This window comes from Notolepis coatsorum (genome assembly GCF_963971535.1).
Source record: "Notolepis coatsorum genome assembly, chromosome: 15".
NCBI classification, from domain to species: Eukaryota; Metazoa; Chordata; class Actinopteri; order Aulopiformes; family Paralepididae; genus Notolepis; species Notolepis coatsorum.
The window spans coordinates 55,744,970-55,758,701 of record NC_140179.1 but is presented as its reverse complement, the minus strand read 5'-3'; positions in this window follow the sequence as shown (position 1 = coordinate 55,758,701).

The following is a 13,732-nucleotide window of genomic DNA, read 5'->3' as shown; positions in this document are numbered from 1 at the left end:
CTGTAGGACACTCACACCGTCCAACAGTCTGAAAGGGCGTGGCCATGGCAGGGGCTTGCAGAGGAAAAAAAATATATAGAGAACGAGCTGCAGGCCCAAAGCCACGGTAGACTAATAGAAAACACAGGGTCGAGTGTACAGAAAGACTGCCGGTGTTGTGTTTCTGCTTTCAAGGGGGGAATGACACCGACAGCGAGATGGCCAGGAGACAGACTGGAGGAGGAGGAAGCCGCAGGGGCCAGGCACGGCAGCCTGGTACACAGATCGTCCACGACGAGAGAGAGGGCCGACGGCGGTGGAGATGAGCCTCAACCAAGATGACCGACAGGGCGGAGATGACCGACGGGGTGGAGATGACCGACGGGGCGGAGACGGCCGACGAGGCGGAGTCCAGCGGTCGCAGGCGGTGTTTGCCCAGGGGAGAACGAGGCAGACATTGGAGGGGGTTTCCCTGCGGAGACGCTGTTTAGAGAGCGTTTTGAAACAACAGAGCACGGGCGGTGAATCATGAACAAACAGGGACTTCCTTTCAGAGTCAATCAGGAGATCGAGAGACGAGACAACAGCGAGAAGTCCTGTGTTCATTGATTAGGAGTATGAGATATAACTGGAGGATTCATATATAAGATATATGTATAGAAGGATATATATATATATATATAGAAGGTAGATAAGAGGGAGAACAGTAGAACAACAGGATATAATTATTGGGAGCAGACAGGGGGGCTCCAATGGTTATGAGTCGTTGGATGTTGTTGGTTTTGGTGGTCGGTTTCGGTTCCCTTTGTGCACGAAGGGGGGCGCAAACAGACATCAGGCAGCAGGATCACTGGGTTGACCGTGGGCCGTCTTCGTTTCTTGTGCACGAGAGACGAGGTTGGTTTGCTTCAACCACAGGCTATTTTTGTGTATAATTAATTGAAAAACCAAGTAGTCTTATGATTCTGAGGGGTGATAAGAATCAAGGGGGGATTGAGAGAAAACGGTGCTTTTTCAATGTATGTGATGTATAGATTGGGGAGAGATGACCACAGCTAAAATGGTAGATCGAAATGTGCATGGAAGCAGGAGACGGTGATAGAACGGTGGTGGAACCAGTGGTTTCACAGGCACAGGCCGCGTCAGCGAGGGTTTTGTTATGAATTCCTTAGAAGAACATCTGAGATTAGAGTGTACTGTCTCCCAGGACAGGAGGGAGAGAGGTTCATCTTAATGAAACGTGAGTTTATTAGTGTTAAAGGTTATGCAGTTGTCATGACAACACGTCGCATGACAACCAGAAGGCGGGGCCGTCGTTGCGACGACGAACATCTATAAGTCGGACGGTGTTTCCGGGTGTAAGGCAGACTAAAAACTGACTGAGACTAAGAGGGAAGAAACCAGAAGAGACTCTCTCCTCTCATTGAGAGAGAGGGGGGGGGGGGGGGAGAATGGCACATCACCAGTAGCTTCGGCTACCACGAGGATGGTCTTAGGCTAACGACTAGGCCTGACCACTATTGGACTGAATAACAAAAGGACAATCTGAACACACCGAGAGATCATTAGAATAGACTCTTCAAGGATGATACAATTTGATAACATCTGATAACATCTGATTAGGAGGTTCTGTGTATAGCAATAAACAACGCTTTTCCTCATAAGGTATCTCACGGTGTCGAAGTGTCGAATTCTTACGGAGGTGGAGAAGTATTATGGTTTATGGATTGCACTAACGGGGGGGAGATAAGGATCTTATCTACCAGTATCGGAGACGTCAGGACCATTAAAAGTACACAACGCAGAGGAATTGGATGGAGGGCCAAACAGACGAAGACGTGATACTGGCCAGTTTGATCAGAATCTTACAGAGTGTACTAGTGTCATAGTGTGTAAGAGTGTACTAGTGTCATAGTGTGTAAGAGTGTGCTAGTGTCATAGTGTGTAAGAGTGTGCTAGTGTCATAGTGTGTAAGAGTGTGCTAGTGTCATAGTGTGTAAGAGTGTACTAGTGTCATAGTGTGTAAGAGTGTGCTAGTGTCATAGTGTGTAAGAGTGTACTAGTGTCATAGCGTGTAAGAGTGTACTAGTGTCATAGTGTGTAAGAGTGTGCTAGTGTCATAGTGTGTAAGAGTGTGCTAGTGTCATAGTGTGTAAGAGTGTACTAGTGTCATAGTGTGTAAGAGTGTACTAGTGTCATGATGATGGGACCCGGCCCCCCTTCCCCTGAGGGGAGTCCTGGGTGGAATTTGACCTAATGAAAGCGTTAAAGGTCTGCAAATGAGCCTAGAGGTCTTTTCAAAGACAGATATCTGCCATGAGAAGAACCAAGTATCTTCCATCTAATAACAAATGACTAATATAGAGGAAGATCTCAGCTTCTATCATCTAATAATATAGAAAGATCTCAGCTTTTTATCATCTAGTAATATAGAAAGATCTCAGCTTTTATCATCTAATAATATAGAAAGATCTCAGCTTCTATCATATAGAAATATCTCAGCTTCTATCATCTAATAATATAGAAAGATATCAGCTTCTATTATCTAATAATATAGAAAGATATCAGCTTCTATCATCTAAAGATATCAGCTTCTATTATCTAATTATATAGAAAGATCTCAGTGTCTATCATCTAATTATAGAGGAAGATATCAGCTTCTATAATTGAATAATAGAGGAAGATCTCAGCGTCTATCATCTAATAAACATATACTGTATCAACTTATCATCTAATAAAAGAGGAAGATATCAACTTCTACTATCTAATAATAGAGGGAGATGCCAGCTTCAGACATAATACTTGAGGAATATCTCAGCTACTATAATGTAATAATAGAGGAAAATCTCAGCTTCTATTATCTAATAATAGAGGAATATCTCAGCTTCTATCATCTAATAGGAAGATACCCTATTAGCTTCTATCATATAATAATAGAGGAAGATCTCAGCTTCTACTTTAGTCTTGCAGAAGCAATACACTTTTAAAGGGGCACAGCTGAATTCTCTTGTGTCTTCCTCTGCCTGAGGACAGTTAAATGAACATTGGTCAACACTATGAACTATGCCTTGTCTCCACTAGCCAGGGTTCAGCCATGCTGTGGCCTTGTCTCCACTAGCCAGGGTTTAGCCGTGCTGTGGCCTTGTCTCCACTAGCCAGGGTTTAGCCTTGCTGTGGCCTTGTCTCCACTAGCCAGGGTTTAGCCTTGCTGTGGCCTTGTCTCCACTAGCCAGGGTTTAGCCGTGCTGTGGCCTTGTCTCCACTAGCCAGGGTTTAGCCTTGCTGTGGCCTTGTCTCCACTAGCCAGGGTTTAGCCTTGCTGTGGCCTTGTCTCCACTAGACAGGGTTTAGCCATGCTGTGGCCTTGTCTCCACTAGCCAGGGTTTAGTCGTGCTGTGGCCTTGTCTCCACTAGCCAGGGTTCAGCCGTGCTGTGGCCTTGTCTCCACTAGCCAGGGTTTAGCCGTGCTGTGGCCTTGTCTCCACTAGCCAGGGTTCAGCCGTGTTGTGGCCTTGTCTCCACTAGCCAGGGTTTAGCCTTGCTGTGGCCTTGTCTCCACTAGCCAGGGTTCAGCCGTGCTGTGGCCTTGTCTCCACTAGCCAGGGTTCAGCCGTGCTGTGGCCTTGTCTCCACTAGCCAGGGTTCAGCCGTGCTGTGGCCTTGTCTCCACTAGCCAGGGTTTAGCCATGCTGTGGCCTTGTCTCCACTAGCCAGGGTTTAGCCGTGCTGTGGCCTTGTCTCCACTAGCCAGGGTTCAGCCGTGCTGTGGCCTTGTCTCCACTAGCCAGGGTTCAGCCGTGCTGTGGCCTTGTCTCCACTAGCCAGGGTTTAGCCGTGCTGTGGCCTTGTCTCCACTAGCCAGGGTTTAGCTGTGCTGTGGCCTCGTCTCCACTAGCCAGGGTTCAGCCGTGCTGTGGCCTTGTCTCCACTAGCCAGGGTTCAGCCATGCTGTGGCCTTGTCTCCACTAGCCAGGGTTTAGCCGTGCTGTGGCCTTGTCTCCACTAGCCAGGGTTTAGCTGTGCTGTGGCCTTGTCTCCACTAGCCAGGGTTTAGCCGTGATGTGGCCTTGTCTCCACTAGCCAGGGTTTAGCCATGCTGTGGCCTTGTCTCCACTAGCCAGGGTTTAGCCGTGCTGTGGCCTTGTCTCCACTAGCCAGGGTTTAGCCGTGCTGTGGCCTTGTCTCCACTAGCCAGGGTTTAGCCGTGCTGTGGCCTTGTCTCCACTAGCCAGGGTTCAGCCATGCTGTAGCCTTGTCTCCACTAGCCAGGGTTCAGCCGTGCTGTGGCCTTGTCTCCACTAGCCAGGGTTCAGCCGTGCTGTGGCCATGTCTCCACTAGCCAGGGTTTAGCCGTGCTGTGGCCTTGTCTCCACTAGGCAGGGTTCAGCCGTGCTGTGGCCTTGTCTCCACTAGCCAGGGTTCAGCCGTGCTGTGGCCTTGTCTCCACTAGCCAGGGTTTAGCCGTGCTGTGGCCTTGTCTCCACTAGCCAGGGTTTAGCTGTGCTGTGGCCTCGTCTCCACTAGCCAGGGTTCAGCCGTGCTGTGGCCTTGTCTCCACTAGCCAGGGTTCAGCCATGCTGTGGCCTTGTCTCCACTAGCCAGGGTTTAGTCGTGCTGTGGCCATGTCTCCACTAGCCAGGGTTCAGCCGTGCTGTGGCCTTGTCTCCACTAGACAGGGTTTAGCCGTGCTGTGGCCTTGTCTCCACTAGCCAGGGTTCAGCCGTGTTGTGGCCTTGTCTCCACTAGCCAGGGTTTAGCCGTGCTGTGGCCTTGTCTCCACTAGCCAGGGTTCAGCCGTGCTGTGGCCTTGTCTCCACTAGCCAGGGTTCAGCCGTGCTGTGGCCTTGTCTCCACTAGCCAGGGTTCAGCCGTGCTGTGGCCTTGTCTCCACTAGCCAGGGTTTAGCCGTGCTGTGGCCTTGTCTCCACTAGCCAGGGTTCAGCCGTGCTGTGGCCTTGTCTCCACTAGCCAGGGTTCAGCCGTGCTGTGGCCTTGTCTCCACTAGCCAGGGTTTAGCCGTGCTGTGGCCTTGTCTCCACTAGCCAGGGTTTAGCTGTGCTGTGGCCTCGTCTCCACTAGCCAGGGTTCAGCCGTGCTGTGGCCTTGTCTCCACTAGCCAGGGTTCAGCCGTGCTGTGGCCTTGTCTCCACTAGCCAGGGTTTAGCCGTGCTGTGGCCTTGTCTCCACTAGCCAGGGTTTAGCTGTGCTGTGGCCCAATTGTCTCCACTAGCCAGGGTTTAGCCGTGCTGTGGCCTTGTCTCCACTAGCCAGGGTTTAGCCGTGCTGTGGCCTTGTCTCCACTAGCCAGGGTTTAGCCGTGCTGTGGCCTTGTCTCCACTAGCCAGGGTTTAGCCGTGCTGTGGCCTTGTCTCCACTAGCCAGGGTTTAGCCGTGCTGTGGCCTTGTCTCCACTAGCCAGGGTTTAGCCGTGCTGTGGCCTGTCTGGCACACAGTGAACGTCTCCATTGTCTTTAGAAACTGGCCAGACCTGGCTGGACCCCGGCTGAGACAGACACCTTTCACAAGTCAAAGCCAGCTGGGACTGTTGTTATCATCATGGTTTAGCTCTCATGTACCACAGTTGAATGGTATACATTTTGAAAGGTTGCCTAGCAACTGGAGAGTTTACAAGAAGCACAATGGAGACACAATCCCAACTTTACAATGCATCACTGTGCCTCACTGCATCACTGAGCACAGGGTGACAGTTACCATCTTCCTGGAATTTTTTATATTTTTACTGTATATTTTATATTAGAATTAGGGATGTCCGATATTATCGGCCTACCGATATAATCGGCCGATATTGGCATTAAAATGTTATATCGGAAATTATCTGTATCGGTTTTCAAAAAAAAAATCTAAAATGTACATTTATTTAACCTTTATTTACCCAGGCAAGCAAGTAAGAACAAATTCTTGTTTTATTTATTGTGAAAAGTATGCATAATGTTGTGTTAATTCCACAACAAGAGATATGTAATGTTAATTACCTGAAATTATTTAGTTTTTTGGGGGGGGGGGAACCCTGCATATATCGGTATCGGTTGATATCGGTATCGGAAATTAAGAGTTGGACAATATCAGTATATCGGATATCGGTAAAAAAGCCAATATCGAACATCCCTAATTAGAATGTATATACATAACATAGGAAATGTAAATCCCGGGCCGTATTTTATTATTATTATTTTATTCTTAGGCTTATTTTATTCTTTATTATTTTACTGTGAGCGATTTGTAGTGCCAAATTTCCCTCGGGATGATTAAAGTATTCTATTCTATTCTGTTCTATACCATACCATGCTAGACTATGGCTAGCCCCAGCCAGACTGAACAAGGGCTAATGGAGCTAATGGAGACAAGGCACTATAGAAACCACAGACCTGCAGCAGCTCCTTTGGCTGAATCAGAAATGATGTACACACACTGTATATCGGGTGTTCTCGCCTGCTCTCATACCGCTAGTCTCCTTTTCTGTCTTCTCCATTTCATTCTGGATCTAGAAACGCACATAATTAATATGTGGGCCAAATTATTTCTCTCTCTCTTCTCAGACTATAAGAAACAGCATAAAAAAAATCATCATATGAGAATATATCTGAATGTTGAATTTCAGCCTGTGTTCCCCGTTAGAAGGATATTTCACTTTAGTGGAACCGTTCCGCAGTCGTACCTCTATGTAAGAACATCTACTAGTAAGCTAGTCATCACTGTGTCTGCTGTCAACACCACCACTCCTCCCAGGTGTCAGTCTCCTCCTCTCTCCTCCTCTCTCTCCCTCTCCCCCTTTCTCTTTTCCTCCTCTCACCTCCTCTCTCTCCTCCTCTCTCCTCCTCTCTCTCCCTCTGTCCCCCTCTCCCCCTCTCTCTTCTCCTCCTCTCTCTCCCTCTCCTCCTCTCTCTTTCCCTCCTCTCTCTCCCTCTCTCTCCTCCTCTCTCTCCCTCCTCCTCTCTCTCTCCCTCTCTCTCTCTCCCTCTCTCTCCCTCCTCCTCTCTCTATCTCTCTCTCCTCCTCTCTCTCCCTCCTCCTCTCTCTCTCTCCCTCTCTCCTCCTCTATCTCCCTCCTCCTCTCTCTCCCTCCTCCTATCTCTCTCCCTCTCTCTCCTCCTCTCTCCCCCTCATCATCTCTCTCTCTCTCTCCCTCCTCCTCTCTCTCTCTCTCTCTCCCCCTCTCTCTCCCTCCTCCTCTCTCTCTTTCCCTCTCTCTCCTCCTCTCTCTCCCTCCTCCTCTCTCTCCCTCTCTCCTCCTCTCTCTCCCTCCTCCTCCTCTTCTCTCTCTCTCTCTCTCTCTCTCTCTCTCTCTCTCTCTCTCTCTCTCTCTCTCTCTCTCTCTCTCTCTCTCTCTCTCTCTCTCTCTCTCTCTCTCTCTCCCTCTCTCTCTCTCCCCCCATGACGACAGCGGATGACAGGGACAGCAGGTGGTCACTCGCTTAGGATGTGGCCAAACGGTCTGAGGCAGGTTGTCATCACCCAGTGTTTGGTTTTTATTTTCTCTTTTCTTCTGTTCACCAGTGGAAACAATTTCTGCAAAACTATTCAACTTTTCAAACAAACTTGGCCCTGGCTAAAGGGAACTAGCTCAACTCAACCCGCTCCTGCTCCCTGAGAGGAGCTTCTACCCGAGGCTTTATCCTGGAAGATCCTCCTACAGAGACACACCAAAATCAAGAAACAAACAATTAAGCAATACAGACATTATTTTAAACCATTTTACGAACATTGGATATATGATTCCATACCGACCTACCATCATAAAACACCAAACAGTGTTTAGGGCACTTTAATCCCTTCTCATTATGAAATCCCCCCTCTGTAGTCTATATACCACACTTGGTACCTTCCGAATCCCCCCTCTGTAGTCTATACCACACTTGGTACCGTCCGAATCCCCCCCAGAATGTGTTTGTCTTTTATGTATCTGTGATGGTCTTTACCAGCATACATGTAAGATACAAACAATGCCAAAGGCCTAAGCTCAGTGGCGGCTCTGCCACTAGGGGCGCAAGGGCGCCGCCCCCCCTTCAGGCCCTGCCTGGTTATATGAGAGTAGAACAAGAAAAAGTATCTTTTTGTTTTTTGTTTTATAGCCCTATAAATAATATAAACATGTTTAAAATGAATAATATTTACTCATTTTAAGTATGTTTGTATTTCCAATGCACAATATAACGTTATTATCTCAAATAAAAAAACACTCGTTTTCCTGAGCAGGAAGTGACATCACGTTTTTTTAAATTTTTTTTATTTTTTCGTATTTCTCGGCCCGGGCTAGACACGATAGCGCTCTGAGTGCGCGTCACAGTTTGATCGCTGTATCCGTCACAGCCAATCAGTGCATAACGCGTTGTGCGTTGAAATATGACTATTATGTTGGAATCCGGGCGCGATTTGAAGCGGTCTAGCCAGTAGCGTCAAGAATGTCTGTAGCCGCATTTCGCGGAGACGCTCTCTGATTGGCCGACGCCAGTATTTTTTTCCGTAGCAGAATTTCACAGAGACGATCTCTAGCTTAGATTAGCTTATTCCTAGGTTGGTGATGCAGGCAGCTGTTTGTCTTAGAGCGTGCCGTGCCCGTGACTGCAAGTTCTTTAGACTGTTAAGCTTAGGCACTCTTTCAAAGTTGGTTAAGGTTAGAGTTTGTCTTAGAGCATGGCGATAGAACGCCAGGTAGTTTGCAGTCTGTTCGAGCGGAAATGGACAAAGGAATGAAGTACTTGTGTTGTGTGGTGCTTCTGCTAACAAGCTAACACTTGGCTAACAAGCTATATGGCGGATGCAGTCTGGACACAGTGGACAGTGGTCTGGAATTAAACATCAACAGTGGATTATACACTTTATCAAGGCAAGCCCTGGACGTGTCAACTAAACAGTGAGTCTCTCTCTCGCTCTCTCTCTCTCTCTCTCTCTCTCTCTCTCTCTCTCTCTCTCTCTCTCTCTCTCTCTCTCTCTCTCTCTCTCTCTCTCTCTCTCTCTCTCTCTCTCTCTCTCTCTCTCTGTGGTTAACGTTAACGTTTGTAAATAGTTTTTTTTTAGGAGCAGTACTGTTAGGCTACTGCTGGCCATTCATGAAGCGAGACATTGCTGATTGTTTATTTATTTTATAACACAAGACTATGACTACCAACTGCCTAGCCAGCCGTGTATCAATCTTGGATGCAATAATAACGTTACCACCACACTGACTGTGTCGATGGCTCATTGATTTAACTACTGCAGCTCTCTCGGATTGAAAATACCTGGATTATGGCTTGTTCAATATCGTCTATGTTTGAATGAATGAATGAATGAATGAGAACTTTATTAACAGATTGCAGAATGGGTACAATACAGTACGGCTCAATACACACAATTGTTAAGGGGATGCAGACCAGAGAAAGACGTTTGTCTTGTTTACATCAGGGTCCCAGATTTTCGATTCATATCGATAGTTTAATAGCTAGCCTTGGCTCGTTTAACAATATGCAAAATATGTGTACAGCCCTGTACGCATACTGAAGTTATTCTTGGTATATAATAGGTCTGATTGTGTAACGAATCGATTCCACGTCGCGCTGTGTGTGAGAGAGAGAAGGAGAGAGGGAGAGATCTGCCTGTGTTTGGAGACGGGCGAGTTTTGTTTCTAACTTTTCTATTTATATATTGTGTTTCAAGTTGTGAATTAGAGTCTAGACTATACTTTATTTGACTGGTTGTGTGTTGTTGTAGTAACAGCTGAGCGACTCGTTCATAAGAGCCGCTTCATTGCCGTGAGCGTGAGTCGAATCGCTCACGTCTTGCCATGAGTCTGTTGCGTGGTACTGTACATATTTGCAAAATGTTTGGTATAGCGCCCCTAGTGGCGAAGAACCCACCGGCCGCCACTGCCTAAGCTAGATGTTTGGCTAGCATGACCACATGTGGGGACCAGGGCTAAATCAATTAAGAATGTCAGGGGTAATAATTACAACTCAGATATCAGATATCTCTCAGATAGAGAGATGAGGAGATAGAGAGGAGAAGGAGAGGGAACGAGAGAGAGAGAGGAGGAGAGAGAGGGGGAGAGAGGAGGAGAGAGAGGAGAGGGAAAGAGAAAGGGAGAGAGATGAGAGAGGGGGAGAGAGAGGAGAGGGAGAGAGGTGGGGGAGATAGGAGAGAGAGAGGAGAGGGAGAGAGGAGGAGGGGGAGAGAGAGGGAGAGAGAGGAGGAAGAGAGAGAGGAGGAGAGAGGAGGAGAGAGAGGAGGAGGAGAGGGAAAGAGAGAGATGGGGAGAGAGAAGGAGAGTGAGAGAGGAGGAAAGAGAGGAGGAGAGAGAAAGAGAGAGGAGGAGAGAGAGAGAGGAAGAGAGGGAGGGAGAGAGGAGGAGAGAGAGAGAGGAAGAGAGAGAGGAAGGGAGGGAGAGAGGAGGAGAAAGAGAGGGAGCACAACATCAAAGCTGATTTCAACCACCTGTACTGCTGACCGCCGCCCACATTCTTTGTTGGTGACACATGGCGTGCAGACAATAATTCCTACTATGCAAATGTTTTCTGTTAAAAAGAAATTATTGACCGACCGTAGTTCAAAGAGATACGGTGCCGTGCAGGAAAAGGCAGATGGGGGGGGGGGGGCAACCGGGAGGGGGGTTTAAATGAAAAAAAAGTGGGATGAATTATGCAGGTCTCTCTCTCTCTCTCTCTCCGCACATCCACCTTTTCCTCATTACACGTGAGCCGCATGCGAGCGGTAATTAAATTCACGCACTGATGATAGGATTCACTCGTTCTCTGCCATTGTGCCTCTCTCGCCCACTCTGTCATCCTGGCACTTTCCGAAAAACGAGGGGGTCGGCGTCAGAGAGAGGGATGGAGTAACGATGGGAGTGGTGGGGTTGGGGGGGGGTTGGTGGTAAATGATGTCGAGTGGAGCAGACCACCGGAGTGGACGGTATACAGTCTGTCAGGCTTAATGTGTGAAACAGCTTGGTCCTTAGAGAGACGAGAGCAGCATCCAGGAATGTTCTTCTCCCTGTTAGACCTGCTCTCTTGACCACAGCTGTCGTGTCGTACGACCCCTAGACGGGTCATAGGGGTCAGACACACACACAGACTGACCCGTGGAGAATCTGGACTGGAATGGAATAGGAGGACAGCACTGTGTGGAAAACGAATAATGATAATAATAATAACAATATACTTTATTTGTATAGCACCTTTCATACAAGAATTGAAGCCCAAAGTGCTTCACAGCAGTGACATAGACATAATGAGCATAAAACAGACAAAATAAAAGCAATGCAGAGAATAAGAAAAAGGGTAAAAGCAATGCAGGTAATAACAATACAAATATTCACTCACACAGTTTAAAACCTGAGTCTTCCCTGTTTGATACCCACACCGTTTAAGACCTGACAGTCTTTCTTGCTGTTTGATACCCACAGTTTAAAACCTGAGTCTTCCCTGTTTGATACCCACAGTTTAAAACCTGAGTCTTCCCTGTTTAATACCCACACAGTTTCAAACCTGACAGTCTTTCTTCCTGTTTGATACCCACAGTTTCAAACCTGACAGTCTTTCTTCCTGTTTGATACCCACAGTTTCAAACCTGACAGTCTTTCTTCCTGTTTGATACCCACATTTTCAAACCTGACAGTCTTTCTTCCTGTTCGATACCCAGATAGTTTAAAACCTGACAGTTTTTCTTCCTGTTTGATACCCACACAGTTTAAAACCTGACAGTCCTTCTTCCTGTTTGATACCCACACAGTTTAAAACCTGACAGTCCTTCTTCCTGTTTGATACCCACACAGTTTAAAACCTGACAGTCCTTCTTCCTGTTTGATACTCACACAGTTTAAAACCTGACAGTATTTCTTCCTGTTTGATACCTACATACAACTTGACAGTCTAGTCAAAACTAGTTGGTTTTACACTGAAAATAGAAAGGAAGGGGCACCCAAGTGGCGACCCATGTAACGCGCTGAGTCGCGAAGCGGCCGACCCGGGCTCGATTCCCGGACCCAGCATCCTTTGCTGAATGTCTTCCCCCCGCTCTGTCTCCCGTTCTTCCTCTCTCTCTCTCTCTACCGGAATGCCCGGTAGTAAAAAACAATAAAAATCTATCAAAAACATAATAATAATAATAAAAAAAAAAAAAATAGAAAGGAAATGGGAGGATACAAGCAGATACAAAAAGTCAAAGAGGTTCAGGACCATTCATACAGCCTAAGGCACTGTCATGAAGTTGCTTTGTCATGCAGGCATCAATTCACAAGAATGATGTATTAGAAATGCCCATGTTTAGAAATTCCAAGATTGAGAACAGCATTCATTCTGTAAAGTTGACACAAATATTTTTCTTTGTTTGTGATTAATTCTATAGCTGGACCTCACACACTCAACCTCATCGACTATAACCTCTGGTAACCGCAAGTGCTGAGCGATATTATATGACAAAACCATGGTTTCATTGCATAACGCATATCCAAACTATCAAACGGATAATGTTTTGTAATAAACTGGGAAATTAAACTCCCAGGAATGTAAAGCTGTGGGTTACGGCGACATCCACAGATGTCTTTTTAAGTCCCAAATTGAAAAGAGGACTAGGTTATGTTTTTATGATCGGGTTGATGGGAAATGATCTCCTCCTTGAGCAAATGAATGTCAGACGGTCTGGGGACGTCTCCTCTATAAAAAATGACATTTTACGGCAGGATGTGTTTTCTTGCCCTTAACCGTCTGTACATTCTGTCTCTTTCTACCTACGATTGCCAAGAAATGGAGGAGGCACGGAGATATGTTTTCCATCTATTTGAGTGAAAGCTTCGGTTGTCATTAAAGTTTACAGCCTGCGGGATACAGGGATTGTTCAGCCCTGCAATCAAAACAATTTAGCTTTGTTGTTTATAGACATCTCGTTTAATTCTAGGCTGTTAGGTTTCGGAATTAGAAATGTAAGCATTAATCGGACCCGAGGCATGCATGCTGTTCTCATCATTCATTTAGCTGGGATTCAAGCTGCAAGCGCACAGCTACATATTCAACAGCAGAAAAAAACGCTGCTTAACCCTTTCACTACCACACTAGGTTAACCCTTTCACTGCCACACTACAGGCAGTTAACCGTCTGTAGTGTGGCAGTGAAAGGGTTAACCTGCTGTAGTGTGGCAGTGAAAGGGTTAACCTTCTGTAGTGTGGTAGTGAAAGGGTTAACCTTCTGTAGTGTGGTAGTGAAATGGCTAAACTTCTGTAGTGTGGTAGTGAAAGGGTTAACCTTGTATCGTGTGCCAGTGAAAGGGTTATCCTTCTGTAGTGTCGCAGTGAAAGGGTCAACCATTTGGTAGAGTCGCAGTGAAAGGGTTAACCATTTGGTAGAGTGGTAGTGAGAGGGTTAAAAACCCAACGATATCAGTGGGGGGGGGGGGGGGGGGGTTTAGAGACACTGTCCAATTTGCAAATTGACTCTTTCGGGGGGAGAGACTGTGGTCCCGCAAACGTCCTTGCCTCCTCCTCTGCCATGTACACTACCCCCCTCTGTTTGGAGAGAGACGACGCACACGGTGAGAAACAGATTCTCCGAAAGATGTGCCGTGGATTTACGACGCAGGCGGCGAGTGCGACTGAAGAAGGCCTCTATCCCCATCTGGGCCGGCAGCCACCACCGTCGCCGGGAGATTTACGATGAGGATGACACAGCTGATTACTCTCGGACACTGAAGCAAATTGGACACGGACCGTCTTTGGGGCTTTGTCTTGCCCTTTCTCTTTTACCCCTCTGTTTAAAAAAAAATGCTG